At 40.1% G+C, this 11,941-nt stretch overlaps 2 long non-coding RNA genes across 3 annotated transcripts; one reads left to right on the top strand and one right to left on the bottom strand.

The window, feature by feature from the left end:
- The first annotated feature begins 167 nt into the window (after positions 1–167).
- On the top strand, positions 168–7,432 carry LOC135488422 (uncharacterized). Its single transcript, XR_010446969.1, has 3 exons — positions 168–238; positions 699–985; positions 6,281–7,432. It is a non-coding gene; the product is annotated as an uncharacterized LOC135488422 (long non-coding RNA).
- Positions 7,433–8,078: 646 nt separating this feature from the next.
- On the bottom strand, positions 8,079–9,949 carry LOC135488741 (uncharacterized). Of its 2 annotated transcripts, none has more exons than XR_010447030.1 (3): positions 9,822–9,949; positions 9,371–9,560; positions 8,079–8,411 (listed from the first exon to the last, which is right to left on the bottom strand). It is a non-coding gene; the product is annotated as an uncharacterized LOC135488741 (long non-coding RNA). The 2 variants fall into 2 exon arrangements; XR_010447031.1 differs by having other exon boundaries at positions 9,371–9,563.
- Between the last annotated feature and the right edge of the window lie 1,992 nt (positions 9,950–11,941).

Below are 11,941 nucleotides of genomic sequence, written 5' to 3' on the forward strand. Positions count from 1 at the left end.
GTTTCAGAGTATTGAATGGGGGGCGGAGCCTCATTCCTTGTATTCGGGGTTTTAGAGTATTGTCACATGACCTACACGTCACATCTTGGGCCCTCTCTTGCGACGAGTCAATCTGGCCGAGTAATTTCTGGTGCAAATTTATCCGACGATATCTCGATAATCCTTTGCCAGAATCTGTTCAATCTCTTCGAATGGTAACTTTAGGAGTTATCAACATTGTGGAGAGAAACAGTTTGCTGTAAGTAGCAATTTTTGTGTCGTTGGCCGGAGAGAGTGAGAGAAACTAGGGTCCAGTGTGGTATCTTTGAATATACCCCCAATATTTTGTTCTCAATTCTATTGTCTTGTGGCAGATTGTTTCGGGGGGGGGGGGGGGTTCATGGAGACCTCCAAAGTGCACAATATAGTCCTTTGTCTCCGCGACACTCTCTCCTAAGACTTGATTTCCCAACCACATCGGCTTACCGTCTCCATCCAACCACGTGGAACAATGGTCGCGACGGCTGCTGGTGCATTTCACTGCAATGTTGGGTGTCTGGTTGTTGAAAGTTTTGTGTTGTTTTGTAAATACCATGACTTGCTTACTGTTCAGCATCATAAAACAACTCGATTGACGGACAGTCCTCAATGATGAAAAATGAATAGCGTCTTTGGTGAATTCGCTGTCTATTAATGTCCTGTCCTGTTTTTCATTTTAGATGTCTGCCTGGCGTGTCTTCTCGTTGTCAACAGAACAAACCCGATGCATACCACACTTTCAATGTCACGAAGGCGGGCTCTTGGCCGAGATCACAGTTATACCAAAGATTCACCACTGCACGCTATATAGCTGTTGAAGCATGCAACACCTTCAACGTCACGACGGCCCTTGGGCGAGATTGCAGAAGTGTCATCATCGCCACTGTCGTGTTCACAGTAGCTGTCCGGGAGCGATTATGATGTCGCGATGACGATCCAGGATACCATGTGATATAACATACATTCTGTGAGTAAAATCTTTGTACCGACTTACTTTTAAGTAATCAAACGAGTTGTCCCTTTTATCATTTAAAATGTTTTGGTACAAATGAATTTGGCCAAACCACTGGCTCACTTTTAAACTGATGCGATTGCTTGATTTATTCGTACGTTATATTGTTTAAGACATGTCTTATCATGATGAATCAGGTAATAAAATAATGAAATGTCTTCATCAAAATATTTGCACGTTCAGGGGATGTAATGACTTTATTCACGAGAATATCCCATTAAAAAACGTCGGACCCGTTATTTTAGTTCACTTCTGGGTTCTTTGTTCATCATCATTATCAATTTAGACATCGCGCCCTCTATTTCTCGTTTGCAGTACTTGCGCTCAGCAGGCATAAGGTTATCACGTGTTGGGGTCAAAGTTCAGATCTTTGAATATTGAAATAAGCTACCTGGTGCCACCTATTATCGAATTAATAAACTAAAACTTTACCGTAACATGCATGCACTATTTAATAATACACCAGCGTTATGCATCCAAATTATGTATGAAATCTTTAAAATCTTTCTTTTTTTGAATGTTTATTTTTTGTCTAAAAAAATCATGTATATATTTGTCCCGACTGGTTCGAAATAACAGAAACGAAAAGAAGGTAAAATCTGAAATAATGTTCGCCTATGTTAATACTTTTAGGGTCGCACGCTGTTTCCACTCAAGTCAATTAAACAAAATCGGATTGCACTTTATTTTTTCATTTTTGGTGATCAAAAATGTGGTTTGAAAAGTATGGTCAACTGCAACATTTTGATCACCAAAAAATGAAAAAATAAAATGCGCTCTGATTTTGTTTTATTGATTTGAGTGGAATATGCTAGAAACCGCGTACGGGGTTCGAACTCGCGACTTATGGAGAAAAAAACCTCCAAAGTCGTCCGCCCTAACCACCAGGCCACTACGCGCTCTGGAAAAATCGGGCGTGCGTTTGCGACTGAATCTTGGACAATAGTATACGTCATCAACCGATTAGAATTGCATAGGCCTATGGAAATACATAATCACGTGCGCTATTCATGTTGGCAGGGAGATACAATCGTTCTCATTGTATATGAAAAGCTATTGAACTGCTTGTTCCTTTGTCGAAAATAAAACTAAATCTCGTATAATGGGTCCAAGTTCAGATCTTTGAATATTAAATTGAGCCACGTGGGCCGTGGTATTCAGTGAAGCCACCTATTATCCAATTAATAAACTAAAATTTGAATTCACCCAGCTGATATGATATAGGCAAGGAGGATACCGCGGTGACGTCACATCACGTGATCCCGACCCATATTAGTGATCGCTATGGCCAATCAGATTCAGTCTACTGACAGCACCAGCACTGAACACATCTCCACGTCTCACTGTCTGGTGCGCTCCTGTACACAAAAACACCAATAGACATGAAATATTGCAATACCTAGTATGGATTCTTCCTGTGTAAAATAAAATTTACAGAGCAGATTAACTTCCACGAATAAAAAAGACGTTTGGCGTGGCCAAAGTGCGGAAATAATGTCTCCGCTAAAATACACTACGAAATACACTAGGCAATACACTACGCAATATACAGTAGAGATGCAGTTGAGTTTGTTATTGTTTTGACTTAGAAGCCCGCCCATATCATAATATATTCATGTATTCATGAAGTATGAACTCATTTCTGTCCCATACAACTCTAAGAACAGTCAATTTCTCCTTAAATCATCACCGAAACCGCGATATCCGCAGGAAGATTTCGTTCTAGTGTCCGAAAATGCATGATCTTATAGGGGCGCTAACTCGTCAAATAGAGGGGATCTATGGGGATCTATGCCAGTTTTAGGTATTACAGGTCTCGAACTTGTAAAATCTGTAAACATGCCTCCAAATCCCATTATGATAATGAAGAGATTGCCCCATATCTGGGAGACTGTTTTGAAACCATCGCTAATTTTGGAAGATCGGTGCCGGCTATTTGGTTTAAAAAACCCTATTTTTCCCCATCAAAACAGCACTTTTCATTATTCAAATGATAGCTTATTGTCTGAAGACTTATTTCATAGCAGAAAAGTACTAATAACTCTGACTTGATGCGAAAAATCTAACTTTTTTGATGACTTGATTTTCCCTTGGCCGTGGATCGAGTTTGTTTACAATATGCAGCGCCATCGTGGAAAAGCCGTGACGTCACCGCGGTATCCTCCTTGTGATATAGGTGGAAGAAACTTTACCTTACATCCGCCTCTCCCCCTTTCAAGTTGTCAAGTAATAAGCTTTACCGGAACATGCATGCACTATTTAATAATACACCAGACTGGTTCGAAATAACAGAAACGAAAATAAGGTTAAATTGTTTTGAACATATTTTTTTTCGAATAGCTCCAAGTACTTATTTGTCCAAATTTGACGAAGAATCTGAAATAATGTTAGCCTATGTGAATACTTTTAGGGTCGCACACTGTTTCCACTCAAATCAATTAAACAAAATCGGATTGCATTTTATTTTTTCATTTTTTGGTGTTCATATTGTGGTTTGAAAATAAAAGTTGACCTTGGGCACTGCCATTTTGACTAGAAATTGAAATCCTAAAGCAATAAGAACTTCTTTAAAATAATGTGAGTGCCAATTTCAAGGGTGGTAGTCAATTCTCTGTTAAAACAAAGAAAGGACTTCTACCCCAAATTGGCATTCACTTTGTTTTAAAAAAGTAACTAATTGCTTTAGGATTTCAAGTTCCAGCCGGTGGTGCCTATGGTCAACGGCCACATTTTGATCACCAAAAAATGAAAAAATAAAATGCGCTCTGATTTTGTTTTATTGATTTGAGTGGAATATGCTAGAAACCGCGTACGGGGTTCGAACTCGCGACTTATGGAGAAAAAAACCTCCAAAGTCGTCCGCCCTAACCACCAGGCCACTACGCGCTCTGGAAAAGGCAGGCGTGCGTTTGCGACTGACTCTTGGACAATAGTATACGTCACCACTCCGATCAGATTTGCATAGGCCTACTGAAATACATGATCACGTGCGCTATTCATGTTGGCTGGGGAACACAATAGTTCTCATTGTATATGAAAAGCCATTGAACTTGTTGTAGGTTGTTCCTTATTTCGAAAATAAAACTCATATAATGGGGTCCAAGCAAGGAGGATACCGCGGTGACGTCACATCACGTGATCCCGACCCATATTAGTGATCGCTATGGCCAATCAGATTCAGTCTACTGACAGCACCAGCACTGAACACATCTCCACTTCTCACTGTCTGGTGCGCTCCTGTACACAAAAACACCAATAGACATGAAATATTGTAATACCTAGTATGGATTCTTCCTGTGTAAAATAAAATTTACAGAGCAGATTAACTTCCACGAATAAAAAAGACGTTTGGCGTGGCCAAAGTGCGGAAATAATGTCTCCGCTAAAATACACTACGAAATACACTAGGCAATGCACTACGCAATATATACAGTAGAGATGCAGTTGAGTTTGTTATTGTTTTGACTTAGAAGCCCGCCCATATCATAATATATTCATGTATTCATGAAGTATGAACTCATTTCTGTCCCATACAACTCTAAGAACAGTCAATTTCTCCTTAAATCATCACCGAAACCGCGATATCCGCAGGAAGATTTCGTTCTAGTGTCCGAAAATGCATGATCTTACAGGGGCGCTAACTCGACAAATAGAGGGGATCTATGGGGATCTATGCGAGTTTTAGGTATAACAGGTCTCGAACTTGTAAAATCTGTAAACATGCCTCCAAATCCCATTATGATAATGAAGAGATTGCCCCATATCTGGGAGACTGTTTTGAAACCATCACTAATTTGGAAGATCGGTGCCCGGCTATTTGGTTAAAAAAAACCTATTTTTCCCCATCAAAACAGCACTTTTCATTATTCAAATGATAGCTTATTGTCTGAAGACTTATTTCATAGCAGAAAAGTACTAATAACTCTGATTTGATGCGAAAAATCTAACTTTTTTGATGACTTGATTTTCCCTTGGCCGTGGATCGAGTTTGTTTACAATATGCAGCGCCATCTTGGAAAAGCCGTGACGTCACCGCGGTATCCTCCTTGGGGTCCAAGTTCAGATCTCTGAATATTAAATTGAGCCACGTGGGCCGTGGTATTCGCTGAAGCCACCTTTGTCGAAAATAAAACTAAATCTCATATAATTTGGTCTGACAACAAAACGAGAGGAAATGTAGGCTACCATGCGAGGCCCGTATAAACGCCGTTTTGGTCCATCCTTGTCAGTGTGAAAATCTGTCAGAAAGACACGTGTTGATGTCCCCCCCCCCCCCCCCACACACGAAGACAAGGCCTGGTATTTAGTGTTGGAACGAATTCAGCTACAAATTCTAACGGTTTGGGAACTAATTAATGTATTTAATCCTCACGTTGAGGGGTGCATGCCTATCATAAAGTCTTAAAGCACTTGAAGACAAGCAAGGTCTGGTCACTGGGAACTAATGATGTCATTAATCAACATGTTCAATGGGTGCATAGGCCTACCTATTCCATATCATACTGAACTTCCGGCGGTATTGCCTCCGCCCATTCGCGTTGTCTGGAAGCTGAGCAATGTCAATAAAATGAGAGTCAAGAGAAAGTCTTAAGCAAGGTCAGGGTGGCCTTTGTCTTTAGATTAGTAGCTCATCCTGGTGATAATTTCAAAGTATCCACGAGAATGCGATTAAAATTGTAGGACATCACCATAGCATCATTAGGCGCAATGAGTGAAAAGGACAGGGGCATACCTATTGTTTTCCATGAATGATCTTCAATTGAATGGAAAAAGTGCCATTTCAAATATAACAACATTCGTGGCATGTTGCACACTACTAGTCAATTTCAGCTTTGGTGGATCAGTTCTGTTGGAGATCATTCATGCGTAACAATAGGTAGGCCCTTGTCCTTTTCACCCACTATGCCTAATGATGATGTCCTGCCATTTTCATCGCATTGTCGTGGATACTTAAGAAATTATGACCAATTATTGGGAGGGACTGACTTTTGTTGAGGTGTTTATGTTCAGTTCTAAGGCTATTGTAACATGCCTATTCTATTACACATGAAATAAGCGAGGCCGTCAGTTTTAGCTTGGGAATTTCAACATGTTCAGGGGTTGGATGTGGCCTGTACATTCAACTTATTCTGTTCTACTGTCGAGATCAAGTTGTTTTATGAACCACAGTCCTTTTTCTCTCTAGCAAGTCAACATACTCGTGAACATTTCTCTCTCCGGAGGACTAACGATATTTCCCTCTTATTTCAGCGAGATGCTTGACGTGTATTGGAAGACTGTGATCGAGTTCCGTTCGGAGATGTGAGATGGCAGAGACACGGTTCCTCATGTAGCAGTTGTTTTCAATATACGATTATAGGAGGAAAACGAAGCCTGAGGAGTGTGGTTATAGACAAAGAACTTGGTGGATTATGAACGCTGGTGTATTAGAAGTGAACAATGCATGGTGTCCTCGTGTAGCAGTTGTTTTCAATATACGATGATAGGAGGAAAACGAAGCCTGATATGAGTGTCGTTCGAGACAAAGAACTTGTTGAATTATGAACGCTGGTGTATTTGATTAGAAATGAACAATGCTTGTGATGTACCCCTTGGTACAGACTGCACCTTGCTGATGTTGATAGGCTAGTCCATTGTTCTTTGGTATGCAATCGAGTTGATCGTTGGTGATGTTAATTAATGATGAATAGGCTAATAAATGAACATATTGTAAGTCCATTGTTTGATTTTTTCGAATGCAATCAGGTCGATGGATGAGAACAAAGAAATCGTTTGATGAATTGTTCTCGAATGCAAGGAAGGTCGATCATTGGATCCAGTTAATGATATGACTTCATCAAAGTCATTTGTTCTTTTCATATGCAATCATTGAATCTTTTGTTAATGATAATTAAACACATGACTTCATCAAAGTCAATTGTTCTTTTCATGTGTAATCATTGTCTCGAATCCTAATTGATCTTCATCATAGAATCTTTTATATCCAGTTGTGATGTTCATGATAATTAAACATATGACTTGATCAAAGTCAATTGTGCTTTGCATATGCAGTCATTGTCTCGAATCCTAATTGTTCTGAAATGCAATGAAGGTCGATCAATGGATCTTTTATATCCAGTTGTGATGTTAATGATAATTAAACACATGACTTCATCAAAGTCAGTTGTTCTCTTCATATGCAAACACATGACCTCAATTGTTCTTTTCATATGCAATCATTGTCTCGAATCCTAATTGATCATTGGATCTTTTGTATCCAGTTGTGATGTTAATGATAATTAAACACATGACTTCATCAATTGTTCTTTTCATATGCAATCATTGTCTCGAATCCTAGTCGATATTGATCATAGAATCTTTTGTATCCAGTTGTGATGTTAATGATAATTAAACACATGACTTCATCAAAGTCAATTGTTCATATGCAATCATTGTCTCGAACCCTAATTGATCATAGAATCTTTTGTATCCAGTTGTTTATGATAATTAAACACATGATTTCATCAAGTCTATTGTTCTTTTTATATCATTGTCCCGTATCCAGTTGTGATGTTAATGATAATTAAACACATTTGTTCTTTTCATATGCATTAGGTTGTCTATTGTCTCAATTGAGTGCATATGCAATCATTGTATTGAAGGTCGATCTAATAAAATCATTAATCAATCAAAGTACATGTGTTGTTGGCTTGCATGATAATCGAGGCAGTGTATGTAGTGGCAAATCTGAATTTATATTATACGGAACCCACCAAAAAATAAATTTTTTTGCGTGGGTTCCGACAAGTGTATAATATAGTGGCAAAGCGAATTATTTTTTGTCGTGGTATTACAATCGAGAGGTAGTGGCAAATCGGAAATTTTTTTTGCGTGGGTTCCGTATATCATACGCAAAAAATAAGTGTTTGGGATGTGCAAAAAAAATTTTTGCGTGGATTCGCTCCGTAACTTTTTGATGATAAAGAGAGTGTTAGGGGGGTAGTCATGCAATTTGTTTGATGTCATGACTTTAAACCCCCCCTAAGAGGGTTCAATGAAGACACCAAAGTGATCAGTAATTAGTTTATTCATGTTGATCATTCAAATACAGAAAAGTGGCTTAGATGCGTAACTTTTTCATGATATACAGAAAAGTGGCTTAGATGCGTAACTTTTTCATGAAACAGAGTTTCGAGACTACAGGAAATGGGGGTTTTCATATCGTGATTACCCCTCGAAACTTCAAACTCGATTATAATTGTTTATTCGTGATTGGAAAACCTACAGTACAGATACAAATAGGATTCATTTGCAACATTCAATACGGAATCGACGAAGTTGAAGATGGACCGGGTCTTGAGCGTTGGCGTCGGACGGGGAAACTGGACGATTTGTTGAGAGGCTTAAATGAAAGAAAAGGAAAGAAATTTCAGAGATCTGTAAAAGTTTAAACAAGTCTGAGTAAGGGGAAGAGATACCCAATTCATGAAATATGAAAACTGTTGTTTGCTAACTTATATCAAATATCAATTTGGGGGTCAGTAAACAATGTTGCCCCAGCACCAGGGACGAAGAGGACTAAGTTAGTAAACAATGTCGAAGGTACGAGAGAGTCCACTATGAGAAACAAAGGAATTTTTGGTGTAAGGAATAAGCCAACATGTTGATTTTTCCCTGCCAAAAACCTTATCAATGCGTGAATAAGGGTCATTGCCAGGGCAAGCTAGCATTTTGAGATAAAAAAAAACATAACAGTGTTTTCGTTGTCGGCCATGTTGTCGGCCATGTTGTCGGCCATGTTGTCGGCCATGTTGTCGGGCTGAACCATCAGCTGTTATGGCCGGTGATGACGTCACGTGCAACCACTCTTTATGAGTAAATGTTGATTTTATTTACAATTTTTTTCAATTTCTTCCATCGAAAAACTGCCCGTTTTGTCCCCACCGTACACTACCAAAAATGCTGGTAGGCCTCTATAGCTATACAAGTGGCATAAAGCTTTGCAAACCATCAATGAATGGAAAAGTCATGTAACATGTTATTTCACCAAGCTCTTACATCGCTGTTTCTGGCCATGCTGGCTGTTAAGTCACCACATCAAATCTGATTCCTTTCAAAACCTCATGATTTAGCCCTGGCCATTGGAAAAGCTTGAAAAAGCGGCAAATAAAATCATCGTTTACTCATAAACTATAGGTGATTTTTTTCCTTCAAAATGCTAGCTTGCAATAGCAATGACCCTTATTCTAGCATTGATGAGGTTTTTGGAAGAGAAAAATCAGCAGGTTTGCTTATTCCTTGCACCAAAAACAATCCTTTTGTTTCTCATAATTAGGAAGATCTGTGAACCTGTCAACTTACCAAATCGTTGCCTCTATAGTATCAATGGCTCAAGCGTTGGGGACAAAGTCAAACGACTATGCTAGACTGAGGTAAGACAGCGGCACAGATGGTTGTCAACATCCTCCAATAACAAGGCAGTCGCATCCTCCTCCCCTCCCACCGGTCGTTAGTGCCGAGTGGTGGCCTATCGTTCAGGATATCTTGTCAACTGCTTTTCCATTTTACCATGAAAATAAATCAGAAAGTTAGAAATTTACAGAAACAATTTATAAGTAAGCGGAAAGGGGCAACTTGATTGATATTCCAGACTTCAACTACACGCTCAGGCGCAGCCGCAATGAAATATATTATAGATATCACCAAAAGCGGTCTGACATGTCTAAAGGCCTATTACAAATAGCCATATCAAGCCGGCGAGAACATTACTTCACATTCTATCGACAAAAACGGTTTTCAGATAATATCTTACCGGAATAAAGGCATAATATTGAAATATCGGAAGAGCAGCTCGTCGCTAGTCAATGGCTGACATTTTCTCGACTCAAACCGAGGCCAATAACAAGGGCCTAAAAATTCGCCAAGCAAGGGCCTATAGGAATGCGGGAGATTCAAATAGAATTTATTTGGAGAAACGACCAGTACACAAAAACCCACCGACCGCAGTAAAATTTTCGGGCCAGAAATAATGACTGCCGTGGTAAATTAGCGAGTGACCAGATGGAATCGGGCGTTACTGGCAGCAGATACTTTCGAATCAGACAAGATATGCATGAGGTCACGGGTAAATGGTCTTTCTCCAATCATACCCGATGGCACAAAAAGCATCGGGGTAATCTGAAATGTTTTTTCTCTCCCATGGTACCTTTGGTTCCCAGCAACATGACGCTGCATGGCGATCTCAAGAGCGACTGGTTGCGGCACAATAATGGTCTTTCTCCCGTACGGATAAATTTATGTATGTGTCGCACGATAACCAAACCATTTGATCAAAGCAAAATGTCATTTCCCATGCGGTTAGCCACTTTCTGTTTCCGAAACAAAACACCCGGCCGCGACACTAGTGGCGCTGTCAACAGGATAAATGGTTTTTCTCCCGTACGAATATCAACAGATGCGTACGAGGTTTAGATTTTGTGATATCGTCAAATGGTATGAGAGTTCGTGAGGACAATGCTTTTTGCTGTTGATATGCAGGCAAGGACGACGGCCCCTGTGATGTCAGCCTTCTTGCGAGTGATTACAGTTGGCCTCGCCAATCACGGTTCAGGGCTAATGGGTTATTTTGGAATAGCAGGACTCCAACCAGGGATTTGCATTTGCTATGAGAACACTCTGATCATTTGTTATTTTGGCCGTAGGGTTAAGAACTAAGTTGTACAAACCTGGGCACTGGCACAATCTTCTGAAGATGCAAAAAGAGGTACACTCCGGACGTCCTGTCGCCCGTAGGGAAAGACAATCAGGATTTCCCGCCAAATTGACTCCATTGGTCTCTCCGAAGAGGAAGATTAATATACACTTGAATTGGCAAAGTCACTATTTTGGCCGTAGGATTAAGAACTAAGTTGTACAAACCTAGGCACTGGCACAATCTTCTGAAGATGCAAAAAGAGGTACACTCCGGACGTCCTGTCGCCCGTACGGAAAGACAATCAGGATTTCCCCCCAAATTGACTCCATTGGTCTCTCCGAAGAGGAAGATTAATATATACTTGAATTGGCAAAGTCACTATTTTGGCCGTAGGGTTAAGAACTAAGTTGTACAAACCTAGGCACTGGCACAATCTTCTGAAGATGCAAAAAGAGGTCCTGTCGCCCGTACGGAAAGACAATCAGGATTTCCCCCAAATTGACTCCATTGGTCTCTACGAAGAGGAAGATTAATATATACTTGAATTGGCAAATTCACTAAAGTGAATTTATGACAACACCACCAGGCCGCCACTCCTGGGTGCATGTTCATTAAAAGACAACTGACAAGTCCTGTTCAAAGACAAAATAATAATCAATACCGACACCTTCTCATCAGAGTAAGTTGGCAAGACATTTTGGAAAACGAAACCAAAATGGAAGACGAAACAAAAACAAAAAATTGACAAGGACCCCAGCCAGGTACGAGAGACACTCTAGTCACCTGAGAGACCTCTCATGAATTGTTGTTTTAATTATTGAGTCTATTTCGGCTGTACATGGATAGGGAGGAAGAGCTTTATTGCGCCCTGAAAGAACGATGATCTTGTACTTTTTGCCGTTGTTTCGTGACACCATTTCAGCGGCACAGAGACATGACAGTGGGATTCCCCAACTATGTAGAAGAGTCGTGCATACTCAATAAGACTCACCCTTGAACCAGTTGTTTTCAATTTACTCCACCTCTGGATAGTAACAAGAGGCCAAAGGTCCTGGCGCTCAGCTGAAATACATGGGTACAATGTGCAAAACATGGAAACAAGTGCCTCGGTCTTACGGTTACAAAATGCCAAATTTTACCCTCGGCGGATGGAAGGATGGGTGGATGGACGGAAGGACGGACACCATTCGAATAGCTTTTTGACTAGTTCCGCTGACTTCTTCTGCTGAGCTAAAAAC

Source organism: Lineus longissimus, chromosome 5 (genome assembly GCF_910592395.1).
Source record: "Lineus longissimus chromosome 5, tnLinLong1.2, whole genome shotgun sequence".
NCBI classification, from domain to species: Eukaryota; Metazoa; Nemertea; class Pilidiophora; order Heteronemertea; family Lineidae; genus Lineus; species Lineus longissimus.